The sequence below is a fragment of the Lactuca virosa genome, chromosome 3 (assembly GCF_052849685.1).
Source record: "Lactuca virosa cultivar CGN04683 chromosome 3, Lactuca_virosa_CGN04683_v6, whole genome shotgun sequence".
NCBI lineage: Eukaryota > Viridiplantae > Streptophyta > Magnoliopsida > Asterales > Asteraceae > Lactuca > Lactuca virosa.
Window position 1 is genome coordinate 378473 of NC_136428.1, and position 11647 is coordinate 390119.

The 11647-nt window shown below is 37.3% G+C and overlaps 1 long non-coding RNA gene across 1 annotated transcript; it reads left to right on the top strand.

The window, feature by feature from the left end:
* The first annotated feature begins 850 nt into the window (after positions 1–850).
* LOC145162177 (uncharacterized) lies at positions 851–2447 on the top strand. The gene is made up of 6 exons (XR_013738938.1): positions 851–951; positions 1084–1135; positions 1289–1341; positions 1866–1986; positions 2075–2236; positions 2368–2447. It is a non-coding gene; the product is annotated as an uncharacterized LOC145162177 (long non-coding RNA).
* Positions 2448–11647: the final 9200 nt, after the last annotated feature.

The following is an 11647-nucleotide window of genomic DNA, read 5'->3' on the forward strand; positions in this document are numbered from 1 at the left end:
ACGACACCATTAGAGACGACATGCAGTTTTTGGGACCACAATAGACTACACACGTTTTTGTCGTCGCTAAAGAGTAATGTCGTCACTAATGAGGGCGTTGCTAAAGGTTTTGATTGGCGATCCGTGTGATTGCCTCTGGATCAATTTATGCCCAGGGGCGTAGCTAAGCTTCAAGAAGGTAGGTCCTAGGACCTACCTTTTTTTTTTTTAAAATACAACAAATATATATAGAAAATATGAAGGACCTATCTCATTTTTGCTAAAAGACCTACCTATTTTAGTTTTATTTACATAAGGAACCATGTGGTTTTTGGTTCTAGATTCGCCACTGTTTATGCCCCTCGATTGCATCCCGATCCAAGGGCTGGGATTAGCTACTGTTCACAGCAATAGCCACGACGCTATTTGTGACGACAATGTCGCCTCTAAAGGTCGTGAAAAATGGGCACATAAATTTCCCTCCAAATCGTCGTCTCTAAAAATCAAATGGCGCTGCTAAAGGCGTCGTCCCTGAAGGGCTCCCCCTTTTGTTCACCCCCAGGTCGCAAAACCTGATTACGCTGCCAGTTGTCTCTCATTTTCGGTCGACAAGTGGTGAAACGTTTTTCGGGCGACGTCGTATTTTCCATCGCAGAAAGCGCTGACGCTCCCGACTTCTTTCGCCGGAGGGATTTCCAGCTTCTCACCAGCGTTCTAGTTTCTCCACAGGCGACTATCATCACCTCATCTCGCCACCGTCTCCGGCGAACTTCTCCACCGGCGAAGGTATGCTTCCCTTTCTCATTTCCACCGTCTTTTCTCTTTCTCTTTCTTTTTCTAATTTTGCTGATTTTGATGGTTTTAAGGAGATTCCTCCGATCTCCGGATATTGGAACCACCGCATCACCGCCACTGTGCCACCTGGCAACGATCACTACCGCAGCTCCACTTTTTTCAGCTCTACAACCATAGGTGCCTTCATTTATATGTTCCTTGTAATTATATGGAAAAAGTATAAATTAACACTCTTAATTTTTAATACTAGTTTTATGTTATTGTTGGAAAAAATATTGATGTTATGAGAAATTTAATGGTTGTTTTCAGGACTTGTTACCAAAAGAAAAGCCTCGCCATGTTTGTGGTCGTGGACTTCCAGGTATTATTTTTACCACACTTGAAGTTTTTAGTTTATGTTTCATTTTAATTGTCTACATATCTTAGAAATTTTTTATATTTCATGAATCTTGAAATTGATATAGCTCACATTTGTTCTTTTATTAACCAAAACATCTATCTTCCATGAATGTAGAGGAGGTATTGCATGGTATCGCTGCAGGCATTGACCTCTTTGACTCCACATAAGTAGGTTTCAATAACTACTTTGACCTTTTGTTGATTGTATGCTGATACAAGTGTTTGAACAAGTATATTTACCATATTACCCTTGGAGGCTTTGTGCTCGTCTTCCCACTTGATGGACAGTGTAAACTTGTGTCTGACCCTGGGCTAAGTTTTTTTTTTTTTGAACAACAAGAATTTTAAAGAAAACAAGCTAGCAATAAGCTAGAATTACATGAGGTTGATACATTCTCGTGAAGGGTTAAGACACCAATCGACCCAGTTAAAGAAATAACCTTTTCTAGATCGGTATTTAATCCATTCGAAGGTCAACATCTTCACCTTGCTAGCCAACATACGACAACTCTTAACCTTGCCATTAAATATTTTATCACACATGGGCTAAGTGCTATGGTTAGTGATGGCACAAAGATAAATCTAAAAGCAACCGTTTTGTAGGTGTATTATTACATGACATGTCTCATTTATAGTTAATTAATTATTATATGATAGAAAAACATTAATATTAACTTATTATTTTGGTGTAGGAAAGATGCATCACAGATTGTTGATGGGTGCATCTACTACACATGCCAGAACCATACCAAAGCATACATCAATCGTTTGCTTAATGTCCATGAGATGATGGCTCATATTCTTCTTAGAAATGTAAAAAACAAATCCTTTTTAATTTATTACTTTTGTTATTCCCAACATATTTTTTAAAACATATTTTTTGTTCTTGTTGTTCTCGCAGACATAATACACGTCACTATCTATCCTTCTTTGGAGTTATTAAAGAAGCAATTATAGAAGGGAGATTTGAAGAATTAAGGTAGAATTTCATTGAGAAGAGGCGTGGTCATCTTTTGGCAGCTTCACAAAGTGCTTGTGAATTAGAAACTTCAGCAAGGTTAAGGTAGGTTTGTTTATGATCAACAAACTCTTACCCTCCTTATTTTTTGTTTTATGACCTTATTTTAAAGTAAAAGTATGATTAGAAGCTTCTTTTTCAAAGTTAAAATCAGATCTGCTGATGGTAATTTTCAGGGCCTAGTGATCTTTGGAAAATGGACTTGAAATATAGAAATTTGGGATGAGTTTGTTAGTCGACTTAAAAGATAAAATTTTGGATCAAACACACGCATAGTTTAGTAATTAATTGTTATATTTAACTAAAATTGTTATTATTACTAAATGCATTCAACCAAATACTTCTTAAGTGTCGCATGAAATAGTAAATGGGTCGAAATGTGACCTTGAGCCTTGAGGCGAGTAACTGTCGACATGTTTGTTTATTAGTAACATGATCCTCAACCAATAATTGCAGTCTTTTTACATGTTCTTCCTTTAGTTAGAGTACAATCAACTTAATTTAATCCTTATAATTTTGTTTTTAAGTACTTGTTGTTTTCACTCTCAGTGGCATGTCACTAATAATTCCGCTTATTGTACTTTTATTACGGAGTCACCGCACATAGGACACCATCCACTTTCAATCTTGAATCTATGAAAGTCTAAATAGAAAGGATTATGCACATATAAATAGAGACGACACCTTTAGGGACGACATTCACCAATTGCGACGACTTCTATCTCCGGGAAGCCTTCCCGGAATATCAATTGAGACGACACTAATAGCGACAAAGAAGGCTTTTAGCGACGACTGCTATTAGAGACGACGTTAACTGCGACAACAATTGAGTATTAGCTACGAGGTAATAGCGACGACCCTTTAGCGACGACATGTCGTCGCTAAAGTATTAGCGACGACTTTAGGCATTAATTGGGACATTTTTCGTCGTCGCTAAAGGTAATGTTTTTTGTTGTGATGTTACAAGTTCTCGGATGAAATGATACTAAGATCGATATGTTTTGCACGTTTATGAGAAACTGGATTTTGGGTCATAAATAAAGCACTTTTATTATCACACAAAAGCTTTGGTCGATATGGTGGTAGTGCACACAACTCTTGCAAAAGATGAGTTATCCAAACCAGTTCAGCAACAGTATTATCCATTGCACAATATTCGGACTTACAACTAGATTGAGATATGATGGGTTGTTTCTTTGCACTCCAAGAAGTAAGATTTCCACCTAGAAATATAAAGTACCCGTAAGTGGAATGACGAGTCTCAAGAGAACGTTCCCAATCAGCATCGGAGTATCCCAAAAGGAGATTCTTATGAGGACGAGTAAAGGTAATACCAAATGATACAATGCCTTTGACATAACTTAATATCCTCTTGACGGACTGAAAATGAGTAATGGTTGGAGCATGAAGAAATTGACTTACCTGATTAACAGAGTAAGATAAATCTGGTCTCGTAATGGTCAAATATTGTAGTGCCCCAACAACTGATCGATAAAGAGTGGGATCAGAAAATAAAGTACCATCAGAAGTGAAAGACTCGCATCATCCGTATATGCAACCTCGAGACCAAAAAAATAATTAAGATCTCCAAGATCCTTAATTGATAGTTGTGAAATAAAAGTAGAGATAATGGACTCATTGTTGCCAGTGAGGATGAGATCATCAACAAAAATGAGTAAGTACACGATGCATGAGTTTCATGCATATATAAAAAGAGACGTGTCAACACGACTGCAGGTGAAGCTGTAAGTGGGCAGGAAGGTACTTATTCGTTGAAATCAAGCATGAGGAGCTTGTTTTAGACCATACAAGGCTTTTCACAACTTGCACACGTGTTTTGGAAAGTGAGCATTTACGAAACCGGGAGGTTGCTCCATAAAAACTATCTCATTTAAGTGTCCATTCAAGAAGACATTCTTGACAGCAAGCTAGTGCGGTTTCCATCCATTTAACACATCAAGATATAATACGATGTAAAAAGTTGCGACCTTAATAACAGGGATAAAGGTATGAGAATAATCTAGCCCCGATATTTGTGTAAAACCTTGGGCCACCACATATGCTATATAACGCTGAATGGTTCCATCAGAATTATACTTGATACCGAATACCCATTTTGAACCAACAACATTAGATGCATTTGGATGAGGAACCAATGTCCAAGTGTTGGAATGTTTCAAAGCATCAATTTCCTCACACATGGAAGCCATCCATTGAGGATCCTTGGCAACCGATTTTGAAACCTCTTAGCTCAGTTGCCGATAAAAGAGCAATATGAAGAGGATTTATTGTAAGAGATGCAAGATCATACATATGTTTAGGTTTGAAGATACCTGCTTTTTCCTAAGTAACCAAAGGGTGCAGGGAAAATAAAACTGGTTGGGAGGTGGCTTGAGTGGAAGCCGACGATGTTGGGGTGGATGATGGTGAAACGGATTGGGCTTGAGAGATAGGTTTAGTGACAGTAGACTGAATATGTGTATTCTGGACCGGAGGAATATCGAATGATGTTGGAGGTGTTTAGGGTAAGGTAACAGGTTTTGTTTAAGTTAATAAGGAGGTGGAAGGAGTAGAGGGAGTTGTGTCAGGTGTAGGTAAAGAAGTAGTAGGCCGACAGAGAGAACAAGGAGAAGTATTGGTGGGTTGAAAGGATGTAACAGGATGAGATGGAAGTGATGAGGTCAAAGTTGGTGTGGGCAAAAGCGGATATTCCATAAATATTGATAAATCCAATGTAGATATATTTTGTGAATGATCAGATCTAGCAAAAGGAAAAACATTATCAAATCGAGCATGTTGTGTGATGTAGATGTGCGCAGTGAATGGATCAAGACACTTGTAACCTTTGTATTGAGTGTAATATCCCATAAATATACACAAGATGCTTCTTGGAGCAAGCATATGTTGAGAATAAGCACATAAATACACAAATATTCGACAACCGTATGCACGGAGTTGACCATATTGAGGTGGTTGACAATAAATCAATTCAAAAGGACTTTTATTACCCAACAACTTAGTGGGTAAACGGTTGATGATGAATGTTGCAGACTGAAAGCCTTCACCCAATAAGTTATGGGAATATAGGCATTGAAAACCATAGCAAACCCATTTCAACAATATACCTATGTTTTCTTTCGGCAAAACCATTTTGTTGTGGCGTGTAAGGGCAAGAGAAACGATGAAATGTGCCATTATCCTCAAAGATCTTGTGAACAGTGTGATTAGTGAATTCTGATCCACCATCACTTTGAAAAACCTTTATCTTTTGTGAACACTGAGTTTGAACAAGTTTGATAAATGCATCGAGAACTGAATAAAAACTTATCTTTGTTTTTAAGGGATAAAACCAAGTAAAACGTGAATAATTATCCATAAAGATAACATAATATAAGTAACCATCATGTGAACAAATGGGAGAGGGTCCCCACAAATCACAATGTACAAGATCTAGAGGGTGCAAAGAACGTTTAGCATTAATCTCAAAATGTATTTTATGTCCTTTGGAAAGTTGTCAAGAAGTGAAAACATGGGGTTTAGGCATAATCGAAGTCACATATAAAGCCCCCAATTTATTTAAAACTGAAATGACATCAAAAGAACCATGTCCAAGACGAGTGTGCCACAAATCGTAAGATGCTCGATTTGTAACACCATGATTTGCAACAAAAGATTGAGGTCCTTCTTTAAGCACATAAATCCCATTCTCATATTTTCCTTTAGCTAGAACCTGTTTTTTTGTCGGTCTTGGATAGTGAAAAACGGTTGAGAGAATAAAACATCAACCAGATAATCTTTTGTAAGTTTACTAATAGATAAAAGCTCTTTGGGGAGATTAGGAATAACAAGTACATCACATAAGAAAATTTTATTGGAGACCATTGATGTACCAGTGTGAGTGATTGGGAGTGATTTACCATTCCCAACAACTACACTCATGTTACATTGATAAGGAGTAGTGTCGTAAAGTGTCTTAGAATTTGGAGAAATATGAGATGTTGCCCCAAAATCTGCATGCCATTCAGGAGAACCAGTAGTTACATGACATTGGGCATGAAATGCATTTGCTAGAGTGTTTGATGAGGATGAAGCTTCACGAGAATAGGTATGAAAGTTAGGACAAGACAATGCATAATGACCATTTGTACGACACAACTGGGGGATGACGATGGGTAGATCCATGACCACGTAAAGAGGACTGTGGATAATGAGAATTAGGGTTTAGAGGATCCATTTTGGCAACCATCATGAGATGTGTTCGATCGAGTCTGTTGAGCAGTGAACGCCACTGAGGAATGAGAGAAACCATGAAGCGATTTCAAAAGCATCTCATGGCTTTCTGCCTGAAATAACAAATCGCGAAAACATGGTGTCAGCTTAGTTGCATGAATTACGGTGGATAAGGTTTTAAACGAAGCACCTAATACAAATAAGAACCAATGAACCTTATCAATTTCAGCATCGGGTTGACCTATCACAGCCAACTGATCACAAATGGCCTTGAAACACCGTCCAAAGTCAGGAAGAGAAGATGTATCCTTAGTGAGTTGCCTTAATGAATCACCGAGGGAATGAACATGCTCCACAAAAGAATTATTGAAAGCAATTTTAAGGGTTTGCTAGATCTGATGTGTTATCGAGAGACCTAAGATCTCTGTAGTAACTTCTTCCGTAAGAGAAGAATCACAGTTTTTGATTAGTTTCTGTCTAGGAAGAGAAAGAAGGATTTGGGACAGTTTTATCACCATCTGTGATGGTAGAAGAAGGCTGAGGAGTTGTACCAAGAACGTGGTCAAACAACTTTTGATATGTAAAAAGCAGAATCATTTGATTTTGCCAAATAAGGTAGTTTGATGATCATGGTAGAATTATGAAAATCAACCACACAATTTGTGGAGGATCAGTATTTAGTATATAATGAGTACAACACTAATTTAGGATAATTACATAAATTAATGGGATATACACAATCCTTTACTAAAATATAAATATTCATCTAATAATAACCTTTTGAGGATTTTTGTTAGGAATTAAAATACTGATGTTGTTGCACAAAACAATAGAATATAACACTTATGAACAATAAAAATGTGTAAATGGTAAACAACATATTGACCTGACGATTAAAATAACAAACCATAACTTGAAAAACATGTTAGTGACTATTTAAAGGAATATGCATATGCTTCCTTACACGATTTCAAGTCTAAGTAATAGTCATTTGTAGGTTTTTGTGATGTAAATAATCAACATATGGATCTGGTATGCAAAATAACCATAGAATTGTTAGAAAGGAAAGTCAAATGTTTGATCCAATCATGGGATCGGTCTTCTTTCATCATCTCCCAACTCAATATTTTCCTTTTCGGTTTAAGAATTACAGGATGTAACATATTAGAGTACTTTAATAGCTTCCTTTTTAGTTCTTGTATAACACCTATAAATAGAGGTGTCATGTTCAATTGTAATATACATAAAAATAAAAAAAATATTTTCCTGTGTTCTCTAATCATCGAAAACATGGTATCAGAGCAGTGTTGGTAATCCTTACAACAATATTTCACATAATCTACCCATATCAATCAGCAAGTTGCCATGTCTGAATCAGACGGTAACTCAAGAGTAAACCATGATAACCTCACAATGAAAATAGTCAATGTCCTAAAAAATGGACTCAATTCTCAAACCCAAAGCCACAAAAAAAACCTCTCTGATAGCCTTAAAATCAATCTTAACCTCATTATCCAAAACTATCCCTCGAAGGCTCGTATGATACGAGTTGCCATAGGGAGAAATCGAATGCTCTTTTAAGACATCTTACCACAAACCCACCAGAACCCACTGATGAAAAATATGAGTAGTGGGAACAAGATGATCTTGTGGTTTTCTCTTGGTTTATCCATAATATTGACCCCACTCTTTCAAGTAATCTTATTGAGTTCCCTACAATAAAACGTTATGGGATGCACTCGTGGTTACATAAAGTACTGGCAAGGACAAACTCCAAACCTTCAATCTCCATGTCAAAGCTAATGAACTCAAGCAAAATGGCATACCTTTGGAAGATTTCTGGATATCTTTACAGGGAATTTAGGGAGAAATTGAAAGAAGAGACCCCAATCCAATGGCATGTGCAAAACACGTCACCACGTATAACAAGATAAGAACCGGAAAAAAATTATTTCAGTTCTTAAATACTCTTGACCACAAGTATGACCCAATAAAAAGAGAAATGTTACGATAGAATCCTCTACCATCAGCCGAGGGTGCCTATGCGGCAGTCAAAAAAGAAACCGCTCACCAGAATATTTTGGGAGCAACTTCAGCAAATTCTTCATCTCATCAAGGTGTGGCCATTAGTATAGTTACTACTGGACCTAACGAAATTGGAGTATTACGACTCGAACAAAGGGGCATCGCCAGTCAGAAGGGTAACGGTCTGGATCATCATCTCGGGCGGATAAGTCCCAACTCAAGTATGACCACTATGGTATGACTAAACATACCAAAGACCAATGTTTTAAGATAGTTGGATACCCAAAATGGTGGAACGATGGACACAAATGGGGAAGCAAAGAAAAAGGGAGGGTAGCCACCACCGTGGGTAACGCAAACACCGCCAACAACAACGGTGACTACCAGAAAAGCAACATAGGAGATGAGAGATTTAGGGGATTAGCAATTGGTGTACAAAATGAAGGAGGTGACAACGCATGTATAAGGTTTGAGTTTTTTTACTCAATCTCTACCAATTCTAACCCTTATAGTTTGAAAATTAACACTTTGTCTTCATCCTTTTTAAACCCGAGATTTTTCTCCCCTGAAATTCTAAAATTGCTAATTTTTTGGGATCCATCAGTATCCTTTAAGAAAAATAAATTATAAGAGGAAAATTTAATTGGGAAAGCAAATATTGCAAAAGAATGTTAAAAAAGAGATAATTATTGGATACTTGACTGTGGTGCCACTGACACCATGCCATTTGAATCCTTAGATTTTATTTCAAAATCCAAACCTATAAAACCACACATTTATACTGCAGATGAGGGTATTGGACATGTGAAAGGGGGAGGAAAAATTGAAATTCCACCAACAATGAAATTATCAAATTGTCTTTGTATAACATCTCTATCACATAAAATTTTATCAATCAGCCACGTTATAAAAGAGTTAAATTGTTCGTGCTGGGAGCCGAAAGCGGAAAATATTGTGACACGTGCCAAAAGGGGATGTTACAACCATGATTCAAAACCAATTCAAAAAGATTATTCAAATCCTTCGATCTGACAATGAGGGAGAATTCGTTAATGATCCCATGAAACAATTCTATCAAAAAAGGGAATAATCCACCAAATCCCATGTCCTCACACCTCGAAACAAAATGGGGTGGCCGAACAGAAAAATCGTATCCTTCTTGAGATAACGGGGACACTTTTGATTGAATCTCAAGTCCCAAAGTCTTTTTGTCCAGATGCCTTAGCCACAACCACCTACCTCCTTAACAGTCTTCCAACCAAAGCCCTTAATTTTAAAACTCCCATCCAAACCCTAATAGAATTCACTATACTTCCTCGTCCTCTCACTCTTGAACCAAAGGTCTTTGGTTGTTCAGTTTTTGTCCATATACCCAAAAATAACCGAAGAAAACTTGATCCATGCGCTGAAAAATGTGTCCTTGTGGGATATGGAGCCAACCAAAAGGGATACTTGTGTTATAACCTGAAAAGGCATCATATGTTTACTACAATGAACTATAATTTCTTGAAAAGAAAATTCTTCTACAATTCCCAACTAAGTGGTCAAAGGGAGAAAGAAAACATTGACACACTAAGTTGGATAAAGTGGATACCGAAATCAGAAGAAATCAATAACAGTTTCCAAAGTGAGTCATCAAGCTCCTCATAATTCGGAGAACCAATAATCAATGTCACTGAACAAAATCTTCCTAACGTGACGTCATCCGAGGTAAGTGCTTCTCATGATCCTTCCCAAGATCTTTCATCTAGTAATTCCTCTCAAGATCTTCCATCTAATGATCCTTTGGGAGAATTAGAAATATCTAATCATAATGATCAGGAAGCAGAACAAGATAACCAAGAAACCTCAAGTCATAATCAAGAAACAACCATAAGATACACTCTATCACCAAGGGAAAATAGGGGAATTCCTCCAAAACGACACTCTCCAGAAAAGCAACCAAATAGAAATGTAAGGTATCCTATGGAAAACATAGCCAATGGAAATCTATGGAAGGAAGCTAAAGCTTTTACATCCTCCCTATACATGGAAGAAAGTCCCAAATTTGTGGAGCAAGCCTTGACATTAAAGAAATGGAAAGAAGCAATGGAAAATGAGATGGAAGCCTTGGTTAAGAATGAAACTTGGAAGAAATGCTCTCTTCTAACAGGGAAGAAACCATTGGGATATCGATGGGTATTCACTGTTTAACACAAACCAGATGGGACGGTTGAAAGATATAAAGCCCGCCTAGTTGCTAAAAGGTATACTCATACATACGTGATTGATTACTCATATACTTTCTCCCCAGTCGCAAAGATAGACACAATAAGAGTTCTTTTCTTAGTTTCTACCAATAATTGATGGCCTCTCCATCAATTAGACGTAAAAAATGCCTTCATGGAGAATTAATAGAAGAGGTCTATATGGAAGCCCCTCCTGGATTCAGAGAGAATTTTAAAATTTGTGAAGTATGTCGGTTGAATAAATCACTCTATGGTCTTAAACAATATCCTCAGGCTTGGTTCGGAAGGTTTACTCTTGCTATGAAGAGTTATGGTTTTAAACAAAGTAACTCAGATCATACTTTGTTCCTAAAAAGGAGAGGTGATCTCCTAACTTGTTTGATCGTTTATGTTGACAATATGATTATTACGGGAGATGATGAGGAAGAAATGATAAAGTTAAAAATAAACTTGTTCACCGAGTTCGAGATGAAAGACTTGGGAAGAATTAAGTATTTTATTTGAATAGAAGTTCTAAGGTCCAAACAAGGCATCTTCATCTACCAGAAAAAATATATCCTCGACTTATTGGCAGAAACAGGAATGGTGGAATGTAAACCGACAGATACTCCTATGATAGTTAAACTAAAACTTCATATGGAAGAGGGAGAAAAGTTAGTAGAAAAAGAAAGGTATCAACATATACTCAAGACCATAATGATCCTCTTCCTAAAACAGAGAAATTCTCTGTGAAAATCATGTCCCTCTTGCCTAATGCACGAACTGATCCTCCTTTATACTCAAGACCACCTCAACGATAGTCTACCTCAAACTGGTGAATGCTACGATCCCATCGTAGTCTTACAACACTTCTAACCAACCATGGTTACCACCCATGGTCTTACCACACCCGAACCATCTCAACCCCAATTATCCTGAGTCAAACCCGCATCCGACTAAATTCCAATAAGATGTTTGGGTCATGCTTCGAATC